Genomic DNA, 26112 nt, shown 5'->3' with positions numbered 1-26112 from the left:
GTTCCCCTCTTTTAAAAGCCTGCCAGGACTCTGCAGAGGAAAACAGGGTTGCTGCTGGTGTGTGTGAGTTCCCCTGATTTAAACACTCCCCTGATGTCCCTACCCATTTGTAAACAGGGTGGGAGGGATTGTGGGAGACCGGGACAGAAGTGACAAGAGGGAGGAGGATCATGGGCAGCAGCTGCGAGGATGACCCAATCCAGAAGTAGTTCCAGTGTAGCTGGTCATTCAATGAGGTTTCCTCCACCCAAATAACAACAGAGTGCCTCACAGCAGCCATGCGGTGAAAAGCATGATCACTATGAACTGCCTCCCCCCCCCCACTTCCCTGCCTTCTCCCCCTACCTGGGCTTCTACAGCCAATCATAAGACAAACATGCCCTTGGCTGTTCCTTCTGCCCTGCCTCAGTCAAAGAAAATAGCAGACTGCCCATCCTTCGACCAATGATAATCAAAGGAAAAGACAGCCCAGCCCACTCCCCTCCCGCCCTCTGCAAAAGCAAACATTAACCCTTCCCTGCCTCCCAGCTAGAACCTCGCTGCTGCGTGCCCTGTCTAAATGATGATCCCACTAGGTCTTTCATGCCATGAAAACAGTAAGCAAGCACACTCAGACACAGGTAGACCTGAGTCTGCATGCATGGGGATGAGTAGTGAGTCAGGGGGTCCTGACTGGAGTGTTTTTCTGATTCTTCAATGCGCATGACTCATGAGTCATTAAAAATGCAGATTTTTGCAACTTGAGTCACCTGACTCAAGTTCACCTTGTGAACTTGACACCTCAAGTGTCACCTGACTCAAGTTCCCAACCCTGCTAGTTTCATTGGACAATGCCAAGCAAAGAGACCCAAGAAACCTGACTTCCACTATTGTAAGTGAAAAATAGAGTGAAAACCTTCATACCCTCACAAATTCCTGCTTGGTTTTAGGGGAGGGGAGGGAGAGAGACAGAAAATTAAATTTAAAAGGAGCTAGGGAGTTTGATGTCAGTCACCAAGAGGGAGAGACAAAACAGGGAAAGGAAGAGATGTATAGAGCAGCGATTACCTTTCCTAGCAGTTGCTAAATAATATGCAGATCTTCATAGAAATAAGGGTAGTGAGGGTGCAGTAACAAGCACAGCAGGAGTGCTAGGGTAGGGTGAAGCAAGACTGCTACTGGCCAAAGTGTAGGATTTTAACATGTGGTGTGATTCCATAAGCCAATGGGAGCTCACTCTTTACTTCAAAGTATCATTTCACAAAGTATCATTATCACAAAAATTTCCATATTTCTCAACTCCCTGAACAGCTGACCTATTTGGCCAACTTCTGAGGCAAGGGATGAACAATGGGATTTAGATAGGGGACAGGAGAACAGGAGATTCTGGATCCTGATAATTGCATAATGCCACCTGCTGGTGCTCCTTTTTAAAGCTTGGACTGTGCCCCATCCACTTAGAATGGCCATAGAAACACCTACTCTCCTGTGAGAAGAAGGTGAAGAAATATTTTATGTTTTTATCATTGCATTTGTATCTATGAGAGCTGCTGCGTGAGCTTCTTTAGAGGCTAAAAATTGGGGTGAAAATTTCCTAAGTAAATTCACTGCAGCAACCATGAAACTTAAGTCTAAGATGTGGTGACAAGAGTCTCATAATAGTGAGGGCACCCCAGGCTCAAAAGAGCCTTTGTTGCTTCATTTGTCCAAACAAACACATTTTAGCTCTGATGGCAAGATGTCCCAATGTTTGCCACACTTTCTAAGCCAGGTGAATATCAGCATTAAGCTGCAGTTACCTTTTTGGGGAGTTCTATCCTCCTTGTGGCATTCATGTAGAGGAACTGGGAAGAAGGAAGGGGGAAGGAAAAAATGTATTTTAAAACCATGCCAGAGCTTTGTGCTTTCCTAGCAGTGGCATCATTAGGGTTTGTGTCACCCAGTGCAGGAGGCCAGCATATCACCCCCATGATGGTCATCTTCCCATGCAGAGGGCGGGGCAATGCCCTGGGCAGAGGCCATGATGATGCACCATCGCCCTGCCCCAGCTGGGTTTCTTTTGCTATAACTTTTGACAGAATAGATATATTTAAATGCATTCTGCATGAAATTATGCTTCGAATGATATATTACATGATAGCATTACTTGAAAAAATCAAGATTTTAAGAATTTTGGCCAGTAGTGGTGTCACCCCCCCCCCATGTGCGGCCCACACCACCCACATCCCTGAAGCAATGCCACTGTTTCCTAGCATCAACCCTGGGTAAAAAGGATACACATCTAATGCCCAATATGAAAAAAGGAATATTCTGTAACAACCTGGTAAGTCTGAAAAAGGTAATAAAAATATCTTCCTGGCTCTAGTCGCAGTCAGTAAAAAGACCCCACTTGAAGCATTAGTTCATTTTCCCTTCAACACTGAGTATAGCTAAACTCTGTGGAAGGAAAGCAATGCATCAATAGAAGTATCTCAAAATTTCATGTGTTCTATATTTGAAATCAGTAAGTTCAAGTTCTACAATGAGTTACTGCTCACCCATATTCTTCGGAAAGGATGAATCATAATTATTTAGACAATAGAATTTGAGGTCTGGCAGCTATAGGCAAGCAAGTACATCTTTGTCCTTCCTAATGGCATCTTATCCTGGAAATATATGTCCCTGAGCAACAAATAGCAATGTTTATTTTGCTCCTCCCAATACTGATTTTAGGCAGAAAACACACATTGTCATTAAGCGTATTCATCCATCCATCCATTCATTTTTGTGCCTTTGAAAATGTTTCCAGCTCAGCATCTGTTGATTATTCCCCTTGTCTATCAGCATCCCTATGCCTCCAAACACACATTGGTTGTTCTTGTCTCATTATTGATCAGGGGAGGGGGATTAAAAAAGATATAAGATCTTTTTCAAAGTACTGTTAAAAGGTTTGAGAACACAATTCTGTCCTGAATTTCACTGTATGATATCTTGTATAAGTTCTTGGGAGGGAAGAGGAGATCTTCCAGCCAACACCTCACCAATTACCAGGAACCAAGGATGTTGATGTTTTACGAGTTTTGGGATGGAACAAGGGGGACCAAGATGGAAGTTAGGGGAAGGCACCACAAGGGATTTGTGCCAGGTCCCAAGTGTTGCAAATGTGCCATGAAGCACATTTGCGGCTATTTGGAACTAAGTTCAACCAGCACACAGCTGTGTGCTGACTCAGCAGCTCCAGAGCTGCGCTAGTGGTTGGTGAGTTTGTGCTGGCCTGGTCAGGCAGACAGAAGGGGTGGGAGAGGGTGGCAGGAAGGTGGAACTGAGGCGTTCCAGGACGTGGAGATGGTGTGGGGAGGGCCGTCTGGGAGGTGGATCAGGCCCAAGAGGGAGGTGGCACCAGATTGGGCAACCTAGGCTGGACCCTAAACCCTGTACCAGGCCTGATCAGTGTTACACAGGTTGCTCAGATTTGCACCCACAAAATCGCGGGCACATGTCAAGGAGGCCCATAGGACTGACTGGTGCATGACACAGGCTAAGGGATCATAAATCTCCTTACTCCAAGTTGCACCCAAGCCTGTCCCTATCATGTGCTGGATACAGCACAGGCCAGCTTGGCTGCCGGCTTCAGTGCAGGTTAGGATTGTGCCCTTAAAGTTAAGTTTAACTTAAACTCAAAAAAGTTGGGAAATCCAAGCCCAGATGTCCTCATAATGTACTGAGTGGCTCTCCTGTTTGGCCATGCTAATCCAGAACTTGTACTGGTAAAGATAGCAATTTTGCATGTTATGATGGATACATAAGCCCTGAGAAGTTCTGTAACTAGTCAGAATTTTTTTTTTAAACGTCTTGCAAAAAGATGGGAAGATGGCAGGTGTCAGGCTGAGGACTATTGAAAACATAATATTACACACAGACAAAAAAAATCCATAGTCTTGCAAACACACAAAAAAGCCTCAGAAGGATTATGAAATATCAGCATTTCTTGTCTTTAAGTACCTAATTCATTCATTTTAGTTTCTACTAATCTTGCTTTCCTTCTCTCTCTTTCTCACTCACTTAGTGCTTTCTTCCCTTGAACTGACCCAGTGTCTTGCATATCTGTGTACATTTCAATAGAGGCTGGTTTTGTAGTTATTTAAAAAGGAGATGATTATTAGCTTTACTTAGGATGGTTCTCAAGAATTCCAAATCACTTTTAAATCCTACAATACAATTATTTAAAAATAAAAGACCATACAAGTAGTCTTTTTATGAGAACAATAAGTGAAAGGATTTAATTTCTCTCCACTAAAATGACTTCATTCTTAATCTATCAAGATTATTCATTATCATGGCATTGGGATGATCTTAGAAAACTTTATATATTTATGAAGTCACTTCACCTTATAGACAAGAATCCATCACCAATCCATCACCTTCAGGGGACTTGTACGTGTCCGGTAGCCAGCTCAGCAAGAGACCACAAGATCAGAGGTCAAAGATGTGACTATTATAGGATAGATGGCTAATTCTGTTGCCTGATGTTCCCAGAGATAATTTAGCTGCTTGCCATATTGTTCCTTGCTATTGCAGACAACAAGGCTCACTCTTGGAGTCTCTGTGTTGAGAAAGAAAACTCAGATATGCACTACCCAATCCTATCTGGGCTGATCGTCATTGGAGTGCCTCTTCTGCTGGCATAAGAGGTGATCCAGCATCTGAGTAGTGCATCTGAGTCGGGGGCACTGGTGGGAAGGCTAAAGCCTTCCTGTGCATGTCGTCTGCTCTCCTGCTGCCCACTGGAGCAGGTAAACCAGCAGAAGAGACAGGAGAGGGTGTGGGGAGGGCAGAATAGGGATGGAATTGGGTGGGATCCTATTCCCCCTTCTGCAGCTTCCCCGCCCCTTTCTTTCCTCCAACTAGTCCAAGGAGACCTATTACAGAATGGGAAGCTTATAGAGGCATATAGAGGCATGTGGCTGCAGGGATGGGGAAAGGATAAGGATTGGGTTTATAATCTAGTAGAGCACAGATAATACATGAACTACATTTTTTAAAAAAGCTATCATAGCCTCCATACATAATCATGATAACTGTAGTTCTATTAATAGTTATGGAAATCTAATATGGGCTTTTCAGAACTAAACCATTGAGTAGATGTGCATAGGTTAGAACCAGATCACAAACAAAGAGAAAAGACTAGAGTTACTTAGGCAAAGTTGCAGGCTTCACAGGATGCCTTCATAACCCTTACTCTTGAGAAAAGCCAGCAGGGAACTTAGAGCCCAGTCCTGTGCTCGGTGGCACAGCTGCCAAGCACTGTTGCAAATGTGCCATAAGGCAAGTTTGCCAGCCTTACCACTGGGCTCCCGCTGGTGCTAGCCTAGTGCCGGCTGTGCTGGGCTAGCGTGGGGCGGTTGCCCAGCTTCTGCGGTTTGGCGGTCTCCCGGACCGCCGAGTAGCAGCACAGCAAGCGGGGAAGGGGAGGAGGCGTTCCAGGGAGCGGGGAGGTTGGCAGGGGGTGGAGAGAGGGCGGGGAGGAGGCGTGACAGGGAGGCGTGCCTGGGGGAGGGAGGGAGGCTCAGCAGGATCCAAGGCACTTGTGTAGGGCTGCGCGCCCTACACGAGCGCCTTTACAAAAGGTTGGTGGTAAAGTGACTAGCCCCATTGTGGGGCTGCTTACCTTACTTGGGGGAAGGAGATGAAAGTCCCCTTCTCCCGAGGTGCCTCCTGTGGTAGCTCGGGAGGCGCAGGATCTGGTGGCAGCCCTTCTCGGTGCCGCCAAGCCTGGGCGCACCGGGCAGCTCAGGATTGGGCTGCCCAGTGGGTAGAGTCACTTCAGTATCTGGGAGCCATACTGTCCAGGGAGATGCTCCAACCTGACTTTCCACGTGAGGTAGCCAAGCACATAACTCCCAGTTCTTGACTATGATTCCCAGGATCTCACATAAATACAATTCCTGCAAATACTTGCAAGGAGCCAACATATTTAAGACATTTTTGCCCAATGTTGCATATATGCAACAGGGATCAAATGTGTACACCTGTGGACTGGGCAGGAATGGGTTAAATTAGTTTTAAAGTATTTGGATTTATCATACAAGGTGCAACCTTGTTTTGGAAAATACGTGTCAAAAGGAGCAGTTATTACCATCTTATTTTAGTTGTAGTATGAATGTGCCATCTTTTAGGCATTAAAAAAACAAAATGCCACAACATCACCTGTGTTTGGAAGTTAGGGCAAGGGTTGTAGATGGAGACTGATAAATAGATCAAGAGTATAAAAGAGATACAAGTCACATACCTAGCAAAGATGTGGAAATGCAAATAGACTCATGATTTTAATGAACTTATGCCATAAAACCTGTCAGGGTTGACTTAGAAAGGCCATTTTAATGTTGGCAGTTAATTATTACTACCTGAATCTGTCTGAGGAGCTTGAAGCTTATCTTAAATCTAATTTAAAAGACAAAAGGCTATAGAAGACTTTGAAGCGTGATGTATTCCACTCATATTTCCACTGCTAATGTTAAAAGAAAATGTGGAATATAAAACTGAAATTAGCTCCAAAGAGATTATATTTAAAGATGAGTGAGAAGTTTGTAAAGTTTGTTGGAAAGTTTTTAAAATGTTAAAATTCAAAGCTCTTAATGATTGCTTGACAGTGTTCAAGGGGTGGTCCAATTTACTTATTGTGAGAAATTTGAAGGAAGCCTGTGCTGAATGGTGTGGAAGGAACAAGGGCAGCTGGTCCAACTCACATTTGTCTTGAAGCAACAACCACCATGTTCCAAGTTGCAAATGAACACAAAGTATGTGCTCCCAGCATTCCCTCCCCTGGCCATTCAAGGAGGAGCAGGAGGAGGCAGGAGAGGTGGATGCTCAGGGGAAGAACTAAGCCTTGCTCCTCCTCCTCCTTAGTATCCAGCCGGGCCACTGCTGCCACCTCCTCCTCCTCTCTGGATGACTACAGGAGGAAATACTGGGAGGAAGCCCCCCTTTCCAGCGCTGTTGTCCACATCTAAACAACTGTCTACCTAAGCCACTGTTTGGTGTTCTATGGAAAAAAACATACAGACACAAAATGTGACCTGTTCTGAGCAAAGAGCAGCTTGGGTGATTTAGGGCCCAATCCTATCCAACTTTCCAGCACTGATTCAGTTGTGCCAATGGCGTGTATGCTGAATCCTGTGGGGGCGGGGGGTCATGAAGGCTTCCTCAAGGTGAGAGAACATTTGTTCTCTTACCTTGGGGCTGCATTGGCACTGGAAAGTTGGATAGGATTGGCCCCTTAGACAGGCAATATGACATGGGGAGAAATACAGTTAGTATCCTTGGGGGATCTGTTCCTGGACCCCCTGCAGGTACCAATACCTATGGATAAGCAAATGAATCACAGCTCTCCCTGTGGCCTTGGGAACGAGGCCTTAACTTTGCCTATTAATTCTGCCATAGAGTGAATCTGGTGCCCTGAGATATACATTTCTATAGCAGTTTTCTATGACACTCATTTATAGCCATTCAAGGTAGATTTAGTTTTTTCTTTGATTAAATCAGCAGTGATGATGGTGGTGGTGGTGAAACATGTTGTGACTTGATTTTTTTAATCTGTAGGAAAGAGCAGACCTGGGAGAAGAGAATAGCTGTTTCCCCCTTGGAAGTCTGAAGCAGCAGAAAGCTAAATCTCTTACTGTTGTTTTTTTTTGTTACTGCTTACAAGTCAGCACCCTCTAGTGGAATGACGATGAAATGTCCTATAGTCTTTCAAAAAATGATAGTTCATTTCAGAAATTAGAAACGTAGCCATCTATTAAAAAACGTATTTTATAAACTATTTTAATTTACAGTTTCTAATGTCGGGTAAACTTGATCACAAAAAGAATACATTTTTGACAGTTTTACAGCTTATTTTGCAGTGCATTCTTTCAAACTAGAAATAGGAAACGTCCATCAATGTAATGAGGTTGGGATTATGATTTTAGTGCATAATAAACCAAATTTTTAAACTCAAATTTACAGTCTACTCCTATGCATGTTTATTCAGAAGTAGCTATCACAGTGCTCAAGGGGACCTACTCCCATTTCTGCTAGGATAGTTCACAAATATGAGCCAAAATCCCAGTTCAAATGTTGTGCACAAATAATTATTCCAGAAATTCACCTATATGTTACATTTCTTTTGAAACCATCCTCTCCTTTGACCAAAGATCTGTAGTAATGTGCAAGATGATATCACCAGCACATCCAGAATGTGCTGCAGGTTTCAATTCTCATACATTTGCAGGTATGTCAGAGTTTTAGCCAAATTAGAATGCTGGTTTTATTTGTTTCTATACAGCTTCTCTGAACTTAGGCTGTGTTTTGTTTCCTTAAATAAACTGTTCTTTGTTTAAGATGACTTGTTTGTCTTGAGTTATTCCATAAATTTTAACATGACAGAAGTGCTAGCCCATGACATTTTGCTGCCTGAAGCGAAGCACCAAGTGATGCCCTGAAGAGACAGCCTGCCAGCCATGATTTTAATTTTATCTCCCAAGTGTCTAGGTAGGCTGCACCAAGCTTAGCTAAAGCCTGAAGATCTTATTTTATAGCTATTCCCTTCATCATTTGGAGTGTGGGGTCCTCCTCTGAGGATCATGTTAATGCTGCCATCTAAGATTGTATATGGCACTGGTAACTTGAACTTTACTGGAGCAGTTGCAACCAGGCAAGCCAGCCTCTGGAATTGCTGTGGAAATACTGAGATTGCGATCAAATGGATTTGCATGGTCATTTCATAGATGAAGTGTGATCTGAAGCTGTTTATAGGCTGTAATGTCAAGGCAGCCACATTTGCTGATAACGAAGCTTGTCTTCGTGGTGTGTGTTTGCCCGTATGGGAGGGAGTGTCAGTAGCTAGTGATAAAAGTGCATTTTCCAGTGGATAATCATTCACAGGTTAAAGGGACTATGGCTAGGATGTGCCATGAAAGAGATGGATGAGAAGACTCCGATTTCTGTCTCCTATTGGGTTCATCAATGTAAACTAACTTCTGTCAAAACAGACTGCACCAGACATTGGGTAGGATTGCCCTGTTTTTGTTTGTTTATTTTTTAATAATCTGACTCAGTTGTCTTTAAAAGAGATAGAAGGTTACTGAAGTTGTCCCCATGACTGCAATGGAATAAGTTTGGCTCTTGGGTGTCTGGGGGTCGTGCAGCTGTTAAGTAATGGGGTGGGATCCTGTCCATTGGAAAGAAGGTGACTGCTTCGATATCCAAGGTTGTTGGCAAGATTAGAACCAGAGCAGAAGACAGCACCCAGAGCTGAGCACAATGGTAGGGCACATGCTTTGCATGCACAAGATCCTAGTTTCAATACCTAGTTTCATGTCATAGACATGCGCCAAGAAACTTTTCACAAGTCAGGTAGCTTGCAGGGCATTAACCCAATCACCCTCTAATTATTCAACCAGCTTCTGGTTGCTGCCAATTGCTCTCTCCACCCGAGGAGCTCACAGACCATACATACAGGTCAATTAAAGCTTGCTCTCCAAGGCCTTGACTTCTCTGCCAGAGTCCCCACTTGGCTCAAAACAGGGTGGCAGGCACACTTAATGGGCTTCAGGGTAGCATAAAATCAAGTCACTGGAAACCAGTCCCATTTACCACCATTTTCGCCCTTCTGTGACTCCAGTAATCCACACAGCTGTAAATAGAGAAGATTTATTAAAGGATAGAAATAATAGGTACTTTAGGCATATATTTAGGAATTTGAAGAAAGCATCCAATACACACCAAAATTTAATAAAAACTGACTCCTAACACTAATACTAACTATCACTCACTAAAGTTTCACATCAATAAAACTCCAGCCAGCCCTGCTGTGGTCAGCGTCATCCATCTTGGAACAGAGTGGTCAAAACTCAGGCCAGAGAAGAACTCAGACAAAGGATGTTCCTAACAGGTGATTCTTATAACTGACTTGAGCTCAACAGCCAAATAGAGATCAGAACCAGTTGAAGGTTCTAGTGGTGGACGTGCAGTTAGGCAATTCACTCATGGAAGGTCACCCCTCCCAACCTGAAACCTGCAGCTGGAACAGATCCACAATCAAGGTTCCTTGGCCAATCAAGCCACCCTGGGAACAGCTATCTGTTAGAGATGAGGGCCAGCCGCTCCCACATCCCTCTGATAAGCTAGCTCCTCAGGAATGTCCTAATTAACAACTGTCTCACAGCTGTGTTTGGCTAATATGGTTCCAGGCAGTTAACATGGCTTCATGCAGAGGCCTATACTTTGCTGTTACCCAATTTTGCCTTTTCTATGACACCATGTAGGGCTGGGATTAGGAAAGATCCCCCTCTAAAACCCTGGAGAGCGACTGCCAGTCAGTGTACACAGCACTGAATTACAATACTGTCTGATGTGTAGGGCAGCCTCATATAATTTGCACTGAGATTAGGCATGCAGTGGTGAATGTGCATGATTCTAGCCAGTGAGAGAGAGCTTAGCTGCACATGGTTGTCCGTAGTCAGAGCCCAAGTCACATGGAACATTTTCAGGCACTGTCCATCATTATGGCCACGAGTAGCTCTGACCATTCAGATGCTGACAGCCCAGTTTGCAGTCTAAACTCCCTGTTGCATTGGAGAATGCCTTAAAACACAGTGAAAAGTCTTGTCCAGAATAATTCTTCCCATTAACAGGAACCTTCAATAATAAAATAAAATAAAATAAAATAAAATAAATAATAATAACAACAACAACAACAACAACAACAACAACTTTATTTTTACCCCACCTTTCTCGCCGAAGGGACTCAAGGCAACTTACAACAGGTTAAAACAGATTAAAAACATAATTTAAAACAAATAAAAAACATATTAACACATATCATAAAAACAGCAGTCAGATAAAAAATAGTCTAGTAAAAAGAGCATAGAGCAGCAGCAAATCATAAAAGAATCAGTGTCATATTCACAATTATTAACTGTAAACTGTCTGGGATCCAATTCAGTGCACATGAATAAATTCCATCACAAATGGAACCACACCTAATGATTGCAGAATTGGGCCTTTAATGTATATCAATATCAAGCTGTAGTATATTTTGGAAAGTGTTATGTTAAATAACACAGGCACTCATTTGGGTTCTTTCCTTGCAGGGCTCTGGTGTCATTTTAACACTGTCATTGCCTCTGGATTTAGATATGCTCCAGCTCCGTTCTTGGTCCTTACTTTGTGCCTAAAACTTGCAGGGTTTTTCATGTATCTTTAAAAAACTTTAACCAGGTACAACTACAATGTTACTCATATCGCACTTAGCTACACTTCAGCTGGTTAAGTCTTCCTATTACTATATCAGGTTATATATACAGGTTATATCCTATACAACAAGGATATATCCTACCCTTTACATCCTATATATACAGGATATATCCTATAACCTGTACTTGTTGATTGCTCATAACAAGGGCCTTGGTGGCTCAGCCCATCATAGATTCATCAACATTCTCTTTCCACTGGTGGTTAGCCAAGATGCTTCTGAGAAACCTATAGGCAGATTCTGGTATTCAGTCCTTTCTGCCTGTATGCAGTTGTAAAAAGCACAGGAACCGACCAAGAAAGAAGCATTAGCTTCTTTCTAATCTGAACCTTCTAGTCCAAGTCCAGTATTTCCTCCTTCAGATAGCTGAATAATACTTACCTTTAATTGATCATCCACTACAGGATACATCATGTTAAAATATAATTTGAAAATGTGAACTTGCTAAGGGAAAAGGCTATTGTGATTATGGAAAATCTTGATTGTGGAAGTTTCCTTAAAATGTATTTTAATCAGACGTCCTGCTATTTTACTTTTCTGTCACCTGCAGGTGGATTTGTGAGAAAACTTTTGTTTCCAAGTTAGATGGAAGGAGATGTAAAAACAGTATAGTCGAAAACTGCTTTATTTTATAAGACCAATTTGTCCAACTGAAGCCTTAATCTTCACCAACAAATCACCTCCTAAGATGAAAGCTTCCTAATGATAGTAGGTGCACAGTCAAAATGACCAGAATTTTATCTCTAGGTCCCCTGTTAATGTAGCCATTATAGCATAATGCTTCACTTTGTGACTCATGGTTTACCTGAAGAATTGAGATCTGATAAAAATGGGCCCAGGTCTATATCTCAAATAATGAAGAACCTTTGCTAGTGTGATAATATTTGACATGTTTTTATCTGGTCCCTGCCATCAGAGTAAGTGCAAATGGGAAACCAAATGTGTTTAGAACTTTTAAAACTGCCATGAAAACTGTGAAGGGAGATATTCTATCTCTAAATCAGAAAATAGCTTCTTTCCTGCTATCTTATCAAACAGCACTGCATAGTTCTACAAAATGTATGCCCAGTGAACTAATGGGAAGATAGCTCCTGGTCTAAGAACTAAGATTCCCGATTCCCGGTTTTTAGTAACTTGGGGGGCAATACTCACATTGCTTTGCGTAGAGCAGCCCCGTTAACATTAATGGAGATAACTCCGGAGCCAGGGGCTTGAAGGCTGCAGCACATACTATATGTAAGGTGCAAAAGACACCCTAAAAGAATGAGAAATGCTTCTCCTCATTATATGTGACAGACCCAAGCTGTGTAAACTCACTAAAACTGAAATCATGTAAAGCACGTATAAGCCCCTTTCACATATTGTCCGTATGCTTAAAAAAAGTTAAGGTTGCAGTCCTGTGCACAATTATTTGGGAGCAAACTCCATTGAACATTGCCGTGTGTCAGAGCAATCCTAAGCAAAGATACTCGGAAGTAAGTCCCACTCAGTTCAGTGGAAAGTTATTCCCTTAAGCCCAAATCCTAACCCACTTTCCAGCACTGGCATAACTGTGCCAATGGGATGTATGCTGCATCCTGAATTTGGGTGGTAGTCACAGAGGCCTCCTCAAGACAAGGGAATGTTTGTTCCCTTATCTCGGAGCTGCATTTTTCTTATGTTGGTGCTGGAAAGTGGGTTAGGATTACGCCCTTAGAAGTATGTTTAAGAATGAGTCTAAATATACATTGGCATCAGTCGTGGAAGACTATGGTATCTCACTCTGAATGGTGGTTCTGGAACAGTGTCTAGTGTGGCTGAAAAGGCCGATTTGGGAGTGACAATCCCATCCACACTGAGAGCAAATGTAGTCTGTCCCTGGTCCATCTCCCTGGCTACGGGCCTTCCTTCTTTGCCTCTTTGCCTCAGTCTGTTGGGCAAGTGACTCTTCAGACTGGAAGAGGCCATGCTGCACAGCCTGCCTCCAAACCCTATGCTCAGAAGGATAAACATAATACTTCTAATAGATACATGTGATAGGGCTATAATGCTGCAGATTCCTGAAGTTGAACATATGGAACAGCTTTCTTCTGAGTCATATCATTTGTCCACCTAGCACACTCTTGTCTCCAGAGACTGATGGCAGCTCTCCAAGGGTCTTTCTCCAGCCAGAGACTGAACATGGGACTTTCTTCATGTAAGACATAGGCTCTGCCACTCACCCCATCCCCAAAGTGACCCTTACAACCAAATCCTATAGAAACCTCCTGCATATGCAGCTGCGCCAATGGAGTGCACGTTGCATCCTATGGTAGTTGGCCATCACGGAGGTCTCCTCAGGGTAAGGGAACATTTGTTACCTTACCCAGGGGAAAGCCTCCATTTCCCCAATGGGTCCTCTCAGATCTGCACCAGTCATTTTGCTGTGCAGAACTTAGGTGAGTAAGGGAAAGGGAAAGAGCATAGGATACTAGTGCACATGAGTGCAGCGGGGCTGTTCTTATATTCTTAGTGCCACCGGTAACCACCCCTCCCACCCTGCTCTGCCTCCCTGCCCTACCCCTGCCCTACCCCAACACACCCATGTTCCTTCTCCTCCCCCTTCCTCCCCCACCTGCACCCACCGTCAATTCACCGATGCTGATGGATGGCAGCCTCCCCATAGCCCACATGCGCAGCCACCAGCCATTGTCCTGGTGGCCTCATTGCACTCGCCAGTAGAACATAACTTCCGCTAACATCCTCTCACTTCTGCTGGTGGAAGGAGAGGGTATGATTGGGGCAAAAATGTTTGAATAAAGGGTTTCATTTTATTTTTATTTCACTGTGAGCCAGCAAGTCTCTGGTTCAAATCTTACTTCAGCCATGCACTCTTTAAATGGCTAATCACTGTCTTATTGGATTGGATCGGATGTTTCTTTAAATTTACAAACTTACCTAGTTTTGTGTACTATTTCTCTGGGCAAGTAGGAACCACTACCTTGTCTTTGTGTGGCTCTACTTCATGTACAAACTGATAAGCCCTAAACTATTTATTTAGAACAGCAGTTTTCAGAGTTTCTCTTCTCATGGCACATTGACTTCTGTGGTCTTCACCTCCTATGATGTTCCAGGAATCTCTTCTGGGTTCTGTAGCTCTGTTTTTAGGGCATATGTCTGTTCCTCTTCCTTCGTCAGCTCTATCCGTTGCTCTAGAAACACAGCTGCAGAACCTGGACAGGTTTTTACCAATTTTCAGCTACTGTGTTCCAAAATCCTTCCCCTGAGGGCTGGGGAAAAGAATAGGCCCTCAGTTTGGCTGTACTTGTCGTAAGAGGCGACTAAACAGCCACCGGGTAGATGGGACTCGTCAGCCTGGGAAGGCAGCTCATCTGAGAGAAGGAAAACTCTGATCCCAAACCTCCACTGCCTTGTGGCTACATCCAGTTATGGAAAAGGCTTCAGGAGTTAACCTCGAGGCAAAATCCAGAGCCAGAGTCCCTGAGGCAGTTCATGGCTGAACACAGTCACATTCTGGCAACTCCTGCAACGCCGCTGGAACCAACCGTATTGGCTTCTGCCTTTCCATTGTATCCACCAGGATACAAGCCTGGTGCTCAAGGTGGTTTACAACAAGATTAAACATACATAAAAATAACTTAAAACCACAGTAGCCTAAAAACAGGAGATAAAATGTAAAAGCATCAGGGAAACAGTAGATTAAAAAGTCCAGCAGGACTACCTAAATTCTTTACTAGTATTATTCAGTGTTTCTCAAACTGTGAGAGAACACCCACTAGATGGGTCACAAGTCAATTTCAGGTATGTCCTCATTCATTTTAATATTTTATTTTTAATATATTAGACTTGATGCTGCCGTGGGATATGACTGCATTTGAGGAAATGTTATAGATCTCTACTTTTAACAGGCTACTATGTATATGATTTTAACAATGATAGTAAATGGGACTTACCGTAGATACTCAAGTATAGTACATGAAATTTTTGCCAAGTAATCAAGCTCCAATTCTCACTTTGCCTTATCTCCGGGTCAATCAGAGGGCAGAGTCTTTCAACTCTGAACAGTTTCCTTTCTCCACTAAGCTTAGGCAAGCAGCTGGTTAGTTGCTATAGTTACTTTCCTGGGAAGTTCCAGCCAAAGTTAACCTTTTTATTCCCCTCCCTTCCCTTTTGCTGCTGCAACCTGATTCCCTTTTACAAAGTCTTTGCATTTGGCAGAGGTCTTTTTTTTTTCTTTCAACACCAGGATGGGATCCCCTTTCCATTTGAAGCAACAATTCCCAGGCTACAATTCAATGCAGCATTACTTAAGAATAACACCCATGGAAAGCAGTGGGTCTACTTCTGAGTAAAAAGGATTGCAAATATATGCAGCTGCACCTCTCTGCTGTGAATTGAATTGCATACTCTCAGTTATGTGGTATGGGTTGTATGCTATATGTAGAGCTTCTGGCTTAACACACCTGTCATCTTAAAAGTGGATTTGATTCATGGTTCTCCTGCAGTGGTTCCCAACCTTTTTCACTTGCATATCCCTTGGCAATAATAAATTGTACCCTTCATATTAGCAAAATGTTTGTAATAATACAAGCCCTCATCTCCTCTCTATGAAAACCCAGACTTCATGTATTCATTACAGTGTTTTCTCTTTTTATCTGTTTGAGGAACAGAAGACTCTGCCTTTGCACTGTTTTGCACCAGAAGTGTGCTGAGAAATTCTGGGTGATTGATCACTTTCCATATTATGTTTCAGCTTTTTTACTGTGCTGGTTTTCAATCACTGGTTCATACATGAATTGATGACCAAAAACTAGCTGTTGGTGGGGCTTTCAAAGCCAACTAGCTACCTCCCTTCCTGCCTTGCTGGTCCTTGCAAGGTATTCTGGAGCATGACCTGCATTTTTCTACCATTATCCATTCTTTTTCAAGCACCCCTAAAGGTCCTGTTGAGTGTCCCTGGGAGTACATGAATACCAGGTTGGGAACCACTGATTTACTGGTATGTTGTTTACAGTGTACTTACTCTGACAGTATTTACAAAAAGGTGGTGAAGACCAGAGTTTAAAAAGAATAAAAATGTATCTTATGATCATTTACTAAGTTTTTAATAAAGTAGAGGCTACAGTTCTTAGGTAACAATTAGTGGTAGGTTATTTTTCAGGATCTGGCCTGGGGTAAAATCAGACAAAACTATAGTCAGACACCCCTCTAAGTTTAACCCCCGACTTATCCGAGGGTCATAGAAAATTCCATGATTGTTGGCTCAAGACCTGCCCTTGACTTATATGTGGGGTCGACTTATAGGCGAGTGTCTGCGGTGATCCTGGGTAAGTGTAGGTAGGATTGCAGCCTAGAATTGTTAAAAATTTTCGTGCTTGATGATATCTCCTTTTGCCACGACATCACTTCTGGTGGATCCTGAAAAATTCTCATTCTAAAAAGTGGGTCCTGGTGCTAAAAGTTAGAGAACCACTGTATAGATGATGAGATGATTATTATTTGAAAAATGCTGAAGGCACTTACTTGCCTAGCTTTTATTATTAACTGATTAAAGGTTTTGTATGGAAAGACCCTGATTAGAAAATTATTACATATTGAAAATGTAATGAAACATTGAAACTGTAAATTCAATATTCCAACATATCCTTCTGAAGTGCACACCCAATATTTTGATCCCCAGATCCCCAGATATTTTGAAACAGAGACGCCTGCATTGGCTTGGTCATGTTGTGAGAATGGGCGGTGGTTGGATCTCAAAGAATCTCCTCTGTGGAGAACTTGTGCAGGGAAAGTGCCGTACGGGTAGACAATAGCTGCGATACAAGGACATCTGCAAGAGGGATCTGAAGGCCTTAGGAATAGACCTCAACAGGTGGGAAACCCTGGCCTCTGAGCGGCCCGCTTGGAGGCAGGCTGTGCAGCATGGCCTCTTCCAGTTTCAAGAGACACTTGGCCGACTGAGGCAAAGTGGCAAAGAAGGAAGGCCCGTAGCCAGGGAGACAGACCAGGGACAGACTGCACTTGCTCCCAGTGAGGAAGGGATTGTCACTCCCAAATTGGCCTTTTCAGCCACACTAGATGCTGTTTCAGAACCACTATTCAGAGCGTGTTACCATAGTCTTTCGAGACTGAAGGTTGCCAACAGTGTAAATTTGACAGTACACAGGGGTAAGTTCTATTAAAAATCTAGGGAACTTACATATTTAATGTTTTGACTTATTTATTTTTAAAAACAGTTTGTAGATAATAGAAAAAAGTAAAGAAAGCTACATATTTACTCTGTGTGTATGTTACAAAAATAAACTGGAGAAATATAATAATGGATAATTTTGGATAAAAGTTGCGGGAGAGGGCTGAAGGGATTTCTTCCTGATCCACATCCCAATCCTAATGTTCCCAGGACCCACAGATCCAGTAGCACCAAAATGGCAACTGCTGGATTCTGTGGGTGCTGGGACACTGCAGGAGGTCACCTCAGGAGATGGGAGCAGGTAGACAGCAGCTGGTGCAGTGGGTATCCTTGGCTCTGCACTAAATTGTCATATTCAGGACAGGTATCTAGGTATAAGGAGAAGCAACAGCACTACAGAATGCAAAATGTTTGATCCGCACTCACGGTTTGTGGCTTTGTATATGAAGAGAAGGAACATAAATAGACTTGCAAAGGGCTAAATTTATTATTATTATTATTAAAGCTTAGTTTCCCATCTTTTAGGGCTACCACTCAAAGAACTTTAAAAAGCTACATTTGCTGTAAGGTGCCTGATCCTCTGTTGGTGCAGATGAAACCATCTGCTGGTTCCACCCTCCAGATACCACCTCCTCACGCACTCAAACAGCCATCCCACTTTGCATTCACACAAGTGGAGACATCCAAACTGCTCCTATTTATGTAGTATTTCAGTCATGTAAGCAGGTGTCAGGGCTCATGAGAGGGGGGTAAAGGAGGCAATTTGTACCCAAAGGACCCAAAGGAGTGGGTGCAGGAATTTCCTGGGATCTTACTTTTTCCTTACTTTACTCACTGCCCACGTGAGATTCTGGGATGCTACCATGGACACGTGCCAGCAGCTGTGGGCAGGCAGAGGGTGGTCCCAGGGGCAGGTGGATGGAGAGTGAGAGGCGGGGCCCGGATCTGGCTTAGGAGGTGGCACACGTCCAAAGAGACCCATAGGGGCTGCAGTGGCTTACCCAGGGTTAAGGGTAAGAGTTTTCCCTTATCTTCAGCGGAGCCACTCTGGGACCCTATCTTGCGCTGGATACAGTGCAAGATAGGAGTGTGCCCTTACTCATATAATTGTTGTACAGGCTTGGGGAAGTGGGGCGGGGGGGGGGAATCCATGTACCCTCTCCTGAATTGTCTGGACAAAAGACAAGATGAAATGTAATAAAGTCACGTATCATTTTTCACCTTAAGCTGTACCCAGATGGAAGATGGAAATACAATCCCTCAATTAATGAGAGGGCAGAATGATGATAGAGACTTTGGATATTTCTTTTATATTGGTTTGAATGAATATGTGAATTGTGTTGTTGTTTTCTTATGGGTATTAATTTCCACAAGATTGACTCAGAAATAAGTCCCACAATTTCTGTTGGGTTTTACTTCCAAGTAAATAAATTTAGGATGGTAGTCTTACTTGTGTTTCATTAACATTTCCTTAACTGTGGTTTCCTTTAAAATAGTACTATTATACTCTACGTAGCCATGAATTGCTTGCTTGGAAAGGAAAAAAAATCAAACCTAGTTCTGAGAGTTTATTTTACCAATGATCAGACTCCGCAATGCACCAAAACTCTGGATATACCAAAAGCAGAGGGATAAAATCCCACATGTCTTGTAAGTGAAAACAAGGCAGTGCAAGGAAAAAGGTTACGTTGGAATGGAGACGGTTAAGTCATATTTAGCCACTAGATGGAGATCTTGAGTCAGTCATAACAAAATGTTCTTTGACTTTTCAAAAATCTATTTTATCTTGGGCAGGATACAGGCAATGCAACTTTATTCTTTGGGCATTTACATTTTTACCCAACCTTTTGGGAAAACTCACAGGGTCAATGTATGGTTTGAGTCATATGAACTGGCTGAATAAGTATTCCATTACATCGTATAAGTCCCCAAAATAGTGACATATACTACAATCATGCTTAATTCCAGTGGACTTCTACCCCTGCTTGCTTCATTTCCTAGGAAGCACACTATTTATTGTAAAGTGCTCTGCTTTGTAATGCCTTCTTATAAAGAAAGAAAAGGAAGAACAATCATTTGCTTAAGGAGACAACAGTAACTCAATTCTTATTATTTCTATTAGTAAAATGCCTGCAAAAATTAGTTGGCAGGTAGGGAGAAGCAGAGGATTCTAATTCCTTTTGCTTACCCCACACCTTAGATTCTGTTCTTTTCCCCCCAACTAACTCTTGCTTGCATCTGGCTCCTTGGCCACCCTCAGCTTGGAGCATCCTTCAGGTCAAACAGAAGACCAGAAAGGCAGAGGCACTGCCTCACCGGACTGCTGAGTAGCAACCACGTTAGACATAGCCTCCTATTTTGTTTAGCAAAGCAGAAGTTCAGCACGACAAGATTCTTACACTCTTCGCTGTCCATTGTAGATCTCCATCTGTGATAAAAGGATCCTGGTTTGTAAATGGAAAGAATCAAACTGTGAAAGATTGCATCTTTTCACACCCAAACTGTACCTATGATACGAAAATAACAAACTGTCTCCTATTTTTAGTTTAAATAGATGCTTCTCCAAGCCAATGCTTGAATTACAGGGGGGCCTTTGTTACTGTCCTGTTTTCTTCAGCACCTGAGATAAAAGGGGGGAAAAGGCCTTTAGGGTAAATAAAGGGGCCTGCCCAGAACCATTTCAGGGGCCTGGTTTTGTCAGCTTGCTCTCTAATTTGACTGCAGTTCTCTTCTGTTGTGTGTGAAGCCTGGGCATCAACACTGAATGAGATTCCTGTCATTATTTTAAGCGGCTACTTTCCTTACCAATTTCTTTTTTCCTGTGTGAAATAGGTTTTGGTTTTTAAGTGCTCTCTTCTCTTGCACATGTAACCTTCTCTTTATACACATCACACACAACAGGCTGCCCTGAACTTCTCCCTAAAATGAGAAGTGCATAGAAGCCCACAAAGGAAAACCTGTGGTTTGGGATTATTCCTATCCTCTGGCCAGAAGGTGTCCAGAAGTGAAGCAATAAAGGACTGAATAGTTTCCTTTCCTTCATATACAGTTTTGATAGCTCCAAGCTGAGTTGAGATCATTTCTAGGGCAGTCAGAGAGAGAGAAAGAGAGAGAGGAGAGGGAAATGTAGCTGATTTTTCCATTAAGCCTATGTAATGTAGTCTCCTTATGCTAAAGCATTTCTCTGGAAAATTATTGCACATTGCAGATGAACAAGCTGACTGCCCAGCAACAATCAGCTGCTCTACGAAAGCAATCAATTTTGAAAAATCTATTCTAAATAAACAATTGTTTCCCAATGAGTGAATAATTCCACTGGCTGCAGAATGGTGCCGGATGCTCTGCAGCGGGTGGCTCTGTCAGGATAAAGGGGGATAATAATATATTAAAGACACGAGATGCATGAAAAATGTCATTAAATAGGTCTTTACTAGCTTTGAAATGGTGATGGTTTGCATAATTGATTAATCTTAAGGGGGCACTTTTGGTCACAGAAATTATCATTATTACAGCTCTAAAGTCAAATAATCTTTCTACTAATAAAAATATGCCATTTTACCCTCAGATCTCCCTAAGATTTCTTTTTTCTTTTAGGCTGTCTGACTTTACAGTTCTTAATAAATGAATGGTACTTAATAGGGAGAGTAGACTGTATGTTTCAGATTTTGTGCAGCATGTCGCTGCTTAGACTGGTGGATCTTTCTTTCTTTCTTTCTTTCTTTCTTTCTTTCTTTCTTTCTTTCTTTCTTTCTTTCTTTCTTTCTTTCTTTCTTTCTTTCTTAACTAAGGAGGAGTCATCATTGGGATCTCAATTTTCTTTAAGGTCACTGGTTACCTCATAAGAATGTCTTTTGGGGAGATAAAGCAGGGTATAAATTTGGAAATAAATACATAAATAAGACTGAATGGCTCCAAGTCAATAAGTCTTTTTCAAACACTCAAAGTGGGTACTAAAGCCTACTTCCAAAACCGCTCCCCAATATCAGCTGATCCTCAGCTACTCAAAGCTAGTCCAAATATAAACATGTCTTCATTGCTTTTGGAAGATCACTTGGACTTGGAAGCTTTTGAGTTTCTAGAGGGAAGCAAACCTCATACTTAAAGGGAAGCTACCAAGACTATCTGTCTACATGTCCCAGCACCTTGGCACACCAATAGGAACTGCAGAAAGTGATTTCAGATCATCATAGGGACATGGGAGAGGAGACGTAACTATGCAACTCTTGTGTTGAATTTTTCTGAATTATAGATTCCAACATGCCGTGTGGCCCAATCCCGGCCATGTACACCTGCAGAGCATGCATTATGCAAACACTGTGACTGTGAAGCTTTTGAAAACTCTGGTCCAAGATATTCAGAGTTCAGTTGGAATGCTTCAGTTGATTTCAGTAGGATTTCAGTAATTAGATACGTAATTTGCCGCATTTACTGTTTCATTTGCAACATTAAGAAACAGCGTCACCATTAATCTGGAATGTTTTACTCTGTGAAGAATACACGTGGACTTCATAGAATGTAGATTATTCATGGACGAAAGACAGGATATGCATTCATATAAACATAATAATCGTATTATGTTTTTATTGACAGGAATTATATTTGTTTGTGTGTAAAATGCACTAGATCTGTAAAGCCCAGTCAACCATTAGTGATTTAGGGCGCAATCCTAATTTGTGCTGGAACAGGCAGGCCAGCTGGTCTGTGCTGAATCCAGGGCAAGGCAAGTGCAGGCTGGGGTACAACTCGGAGTAAGGGGATTTTATTTCCCTTACCTGGTGTTATATGCCTGCCAGGCCTATGGGGCTACTAGGATCTGCACCAGCAATTTTGTAGCAGTATAACAGCCCAATCCTGAGCTCCTGTGGCGCGCAGCTTTGGCAGCACTGAAAATGGCTGCCGCCGCATCCTACACACCATGGGCTACTGCAGATGGCACCTCATACCCTTCTCCTGGGTAAGGAAAGTAGCCCTGCAATGGGGCTACTCAATTCACCGCTGACCAAAAGGTTGGCAGTGAGGTAAAGGCGTTCGTGTAGGGCGCCGAGCCCCGAGCCCCGCACAAATGCTCTGGATCGACCCACCTCCCTCCCTCCCCAGCACGCCTCCTGCCCACCCTCTCCCTGCCTCCCCCTCCCTGTCATGCCTCCTTGCCCTCCGCCCGCCTCCCTCCTCCCCGGAACACCTTCTCCCCGCCTCCCCCATGCCCCCGCTTTCCTTACCGTGGCTCAGCGGTCTCTGCAAGGCCTGGCGTTAGGCCTCTCAAACGTGATTTATGGCATGTTTGCAACAGTGCGTGCCGGCAGTAAGTCGGCATGTCGAGCTCAGGATTGGGCTCTAAGGTTGCTTGGGCCAGAGCTGGGGGTTAGGATCTGGCCTGTGCTACTGACTCATCTTGGGCACATGAGGCAAAATTGTTCCTTTCTCTGTGTCCAGAGCTCAAAGCAGAGCGGAGGTGTACCCATTGGGTATAATGGGAGGTACACCTTGCATCCACTAGATACTTGGTCCTTCCAATTCCTGAACCCTATATCAAAAATCTTGGTATTGATAAAGAAGGATGGTTTAAAAAGGTGCAATATGTATAAGTGAAAGTCTGTACAGTGAAGATACCTATAAAGAAGAAAGAGTGTAAATGTTACAGAAACAATCACGCATGCTTCCCTGGCTTACCCCCCCTGCTCTATAGCCGCTATGCCCCCCCCCCCAATTATCTCCCTTGTGTAACTCTCAGCAGAGCTGAAGGATTAAAGCAGTCCCATACACAGCAAAACTGACTTTTGTTAAGAACTTTACTGGAACAAAGAGAGAACAGCAGCCATTGTTACACATAGTCAGGAAACAAGTCAGGAAAAGAAGTCAAATGAGAGTTCTAGTGCCATTAGGAGAGAGCAACCCAAGTCCTTCAAAAAACAAACTCCCCTTACTGGTGGAGGCCAGCATTTACGCATACTTGCTGTTCTTGTTCCCTTGCCCAATGTTAAGCCCTCACTGCTCTGTTGGGCCTAGACCTGTGCCAGTGATTTTACTGGCGCATGTCTGACCTAGGAAGGTGGATCAAGGTCGAGAAAGGGAATAGGATATTGGTAGTGCTGCTGCCAACAAAACTGCCCCTTTCCTGGCCATAATCCACTCCTCCTTGTCCCATTCTCCACCCCATTCCTTCCACTCACTGCCTCTTTCCACGCACCACCCACCTCCTGCCAGGTGCTGGTTTACTAGCAGGACTAAATAGTGCCTCCTCGTTCTTCTTCCCAAATCTATTAAGAATCCTGTTAAGGATAATAAGTAAGACTGCACGTGCACTGTCAGCAGCTGGATCAATGTGAGGAACTCTGTGTGCAAAAATGTGTTTTGTGCTGGGTTCATCATCCAACTAGAAGTTCCCATGCAGAAACTTCCTTGCCCCATAGCCCTGAGACAGACTGGAGCAAAAGTATCCATTTTAACAAGCAAGGCCAGTGCTGAAACTTTTCGAAGACATGGCACTTATTTCTTAGATACTGAAGTCTCAAATATATTGGATCTTAAATATACAATAAGGAGGTTTCTAACTCTGTATTATATTAAACATTCAATAGAATTGAATTTTATCTACAACTTACTTTACATTTTTCTATAAGAGTGATGCAAACTGGAAAGAGGAAAAAATGATAAAAAGTCTTACTTATTAAACCTGCTTGTTAGAGACAAGAAAATTTAGAATGTCTTTTGCTACTTAGTAATGAAATGCTACTGATTCTGAACATAGCTGAGCAGGCAAGCTGTATATAATAAGAAAAGGAAATTTGTGCACATCTAAATATTAAGGCTACCTTAGGGTTCTGTTTTCCAGAATATATTGACTGCAATTTTACTTAATTGTATTGTATAAATTGGCAATGGTGAAATTCACTATCAGTTTGTATTTCTGACACTAGAAAATGACCATTGTTAAAAGAGCTGATAACTCTGCTACTTGTTTTACAGCACAATCCAGAGGGAGGTATTCTGGGCTGGCGCAGCCCCCCAGCAGTGTCATGAATGTGCCATAAAGCATGCCCGGACAGGGTAAGTTTGCACTGACCCAGGCAGGCCAGCACAGAGGGTGGGAGAGGATGATTGAAGGGCGGAATGGATGCAGGGAGGGGCCATTTTTGATTGGCAGGAGGGTGGACTGGGAGGCGGATTGGGCCAAGAAGGGGATAGAATCCGCCACAGCAGTCCAAGCTGAATCCTAACTCCAGGCCCTGGCCCTGGCCCGATCAGCCTTACATGGGCTGCTCAGATTTGCTGCCACTCAGGATTTGCTGAGAAATCATGGGCGCATATCATCATGGGCGAATAGACCCATGGGGTAGCTGGGGCATTACTTGGGGTATGGGGAAAAATATCCCCTTACCCTGAATTACCCTCCAACTGCCACCTACTTTGCACTGGATTCAGCGCTGCCTCTGATGCATCCTCAGCATCACCTGGCAGGACAAATTTCCAAACAACACAGTCCTGGAACGAGCTGGAATCCCTAGCATGTATGCACTGCTGAAACAGAGACGCCTGCGTGGCTCGGTCATGTCGTGAGAATGGATGATGGCCGGATCCCAAAGGATCTCCTCTATGGAGAACTCGTGCAAGGAAAGCGCCCTACAGGTAGACCATAGCTGCGATACAAGGACGTCTGCAAGAGGGATCTGAAGGCCTTAGGACTGAACTTCAACAGGTGGGAAACCCTGGCCTCTGAGCGGCCCGCTTGGAGGCAGGCTGTGCAGCATGGCCTCTTCCAGTTTGAAGAGACACTTGGCCAACAGACTGAGGCAAAGAGGCAAAGAAGGAAGGCCCGTAGCCAGGGAGACAGACCAGGGACAGACTGCACTTGCTCCCAGTGTGGAAGGGATTGTCACTCCTGAATCGACCTTTTCAGCCACACTAGATGCTGTTCCAGAACCACCATTCAGAGCGCAATACCATAGTCTTTCGAGACTGAAGGTTGCCAACTACAGTGCAGGCCACTTGGTCTTGTTCCAGTGCAAGTTAGGATTGAGCTGCCTGAAATGTTTTAGATTATAAATCATATGACTTGTTCTAGACAGAGGAACTTTGCGTTGCATTGGGGTTTTTGCATCAGGAACAGATGGTAAATGTATTTTAGGAATATTACAATAATTTACCATTCTAGACAGGGGTAGCATTTACTTCAGTTAAAGAGGGTTAAATTGCCCTTTATACACACCTCTTGTAACCAATATACTGTACTGCTATCAAAGAATATTACTGTGTGCATCGACTGGAGCAGGAACAGAATGCTTGAGAGCGAACATTCCACTGTTGTCCACAACATAAGTAGTTAACATGCCCATTGATGACAAACATTATTTCAGACACAGTTTTGTTCACTGCATACACTTCCATGCAAAATCTGTTTTCTAGCATTGTACATGTGCCCCTAGTTCTTCTCTTGTCATAGTCAAATTCTGACATAAATCTTTTTTCTAATAAAATGAACTATTCAAATTATTTCTTTGCTGAATGATGTCTGAAGCTGATGTATTTTAATCTGCTGGGCATAGAAAATGAAATTTACATGTCACTGAGGTCTTTCTGCCTAATAAATGTTTTAAAAGGGAGGAAAGCAGAAAGGCACCGAAATGTAAGGCTATACTGTTTTGCATAGATTTTTTTTAAAGTATTGTATTTCCTGTTACTGTTCAAGTATTTT

The sequence above is a fragment of the Tiliqua scincoides genome, chromosome 4 (assembly GCF_035046505.1).
Source record: "Tiliqua scincoides isolate rTilSci1 chromosome 4, rTilSci1.hap2, whole genome shotgun sequence".
In the NCBI taxonomy this organism is placed as follows: domain Eukaryota; kingdom Metazoa; phylum Chordata; class Lepidosauria; order Squamata; family Scincidae; genus Tiliqua; species Tiliqua scincoides.
The sequence above is the reverse complement of the archived record's forward strand: the minus strand, read 5'-3'. Positions refer to the sequence as shown.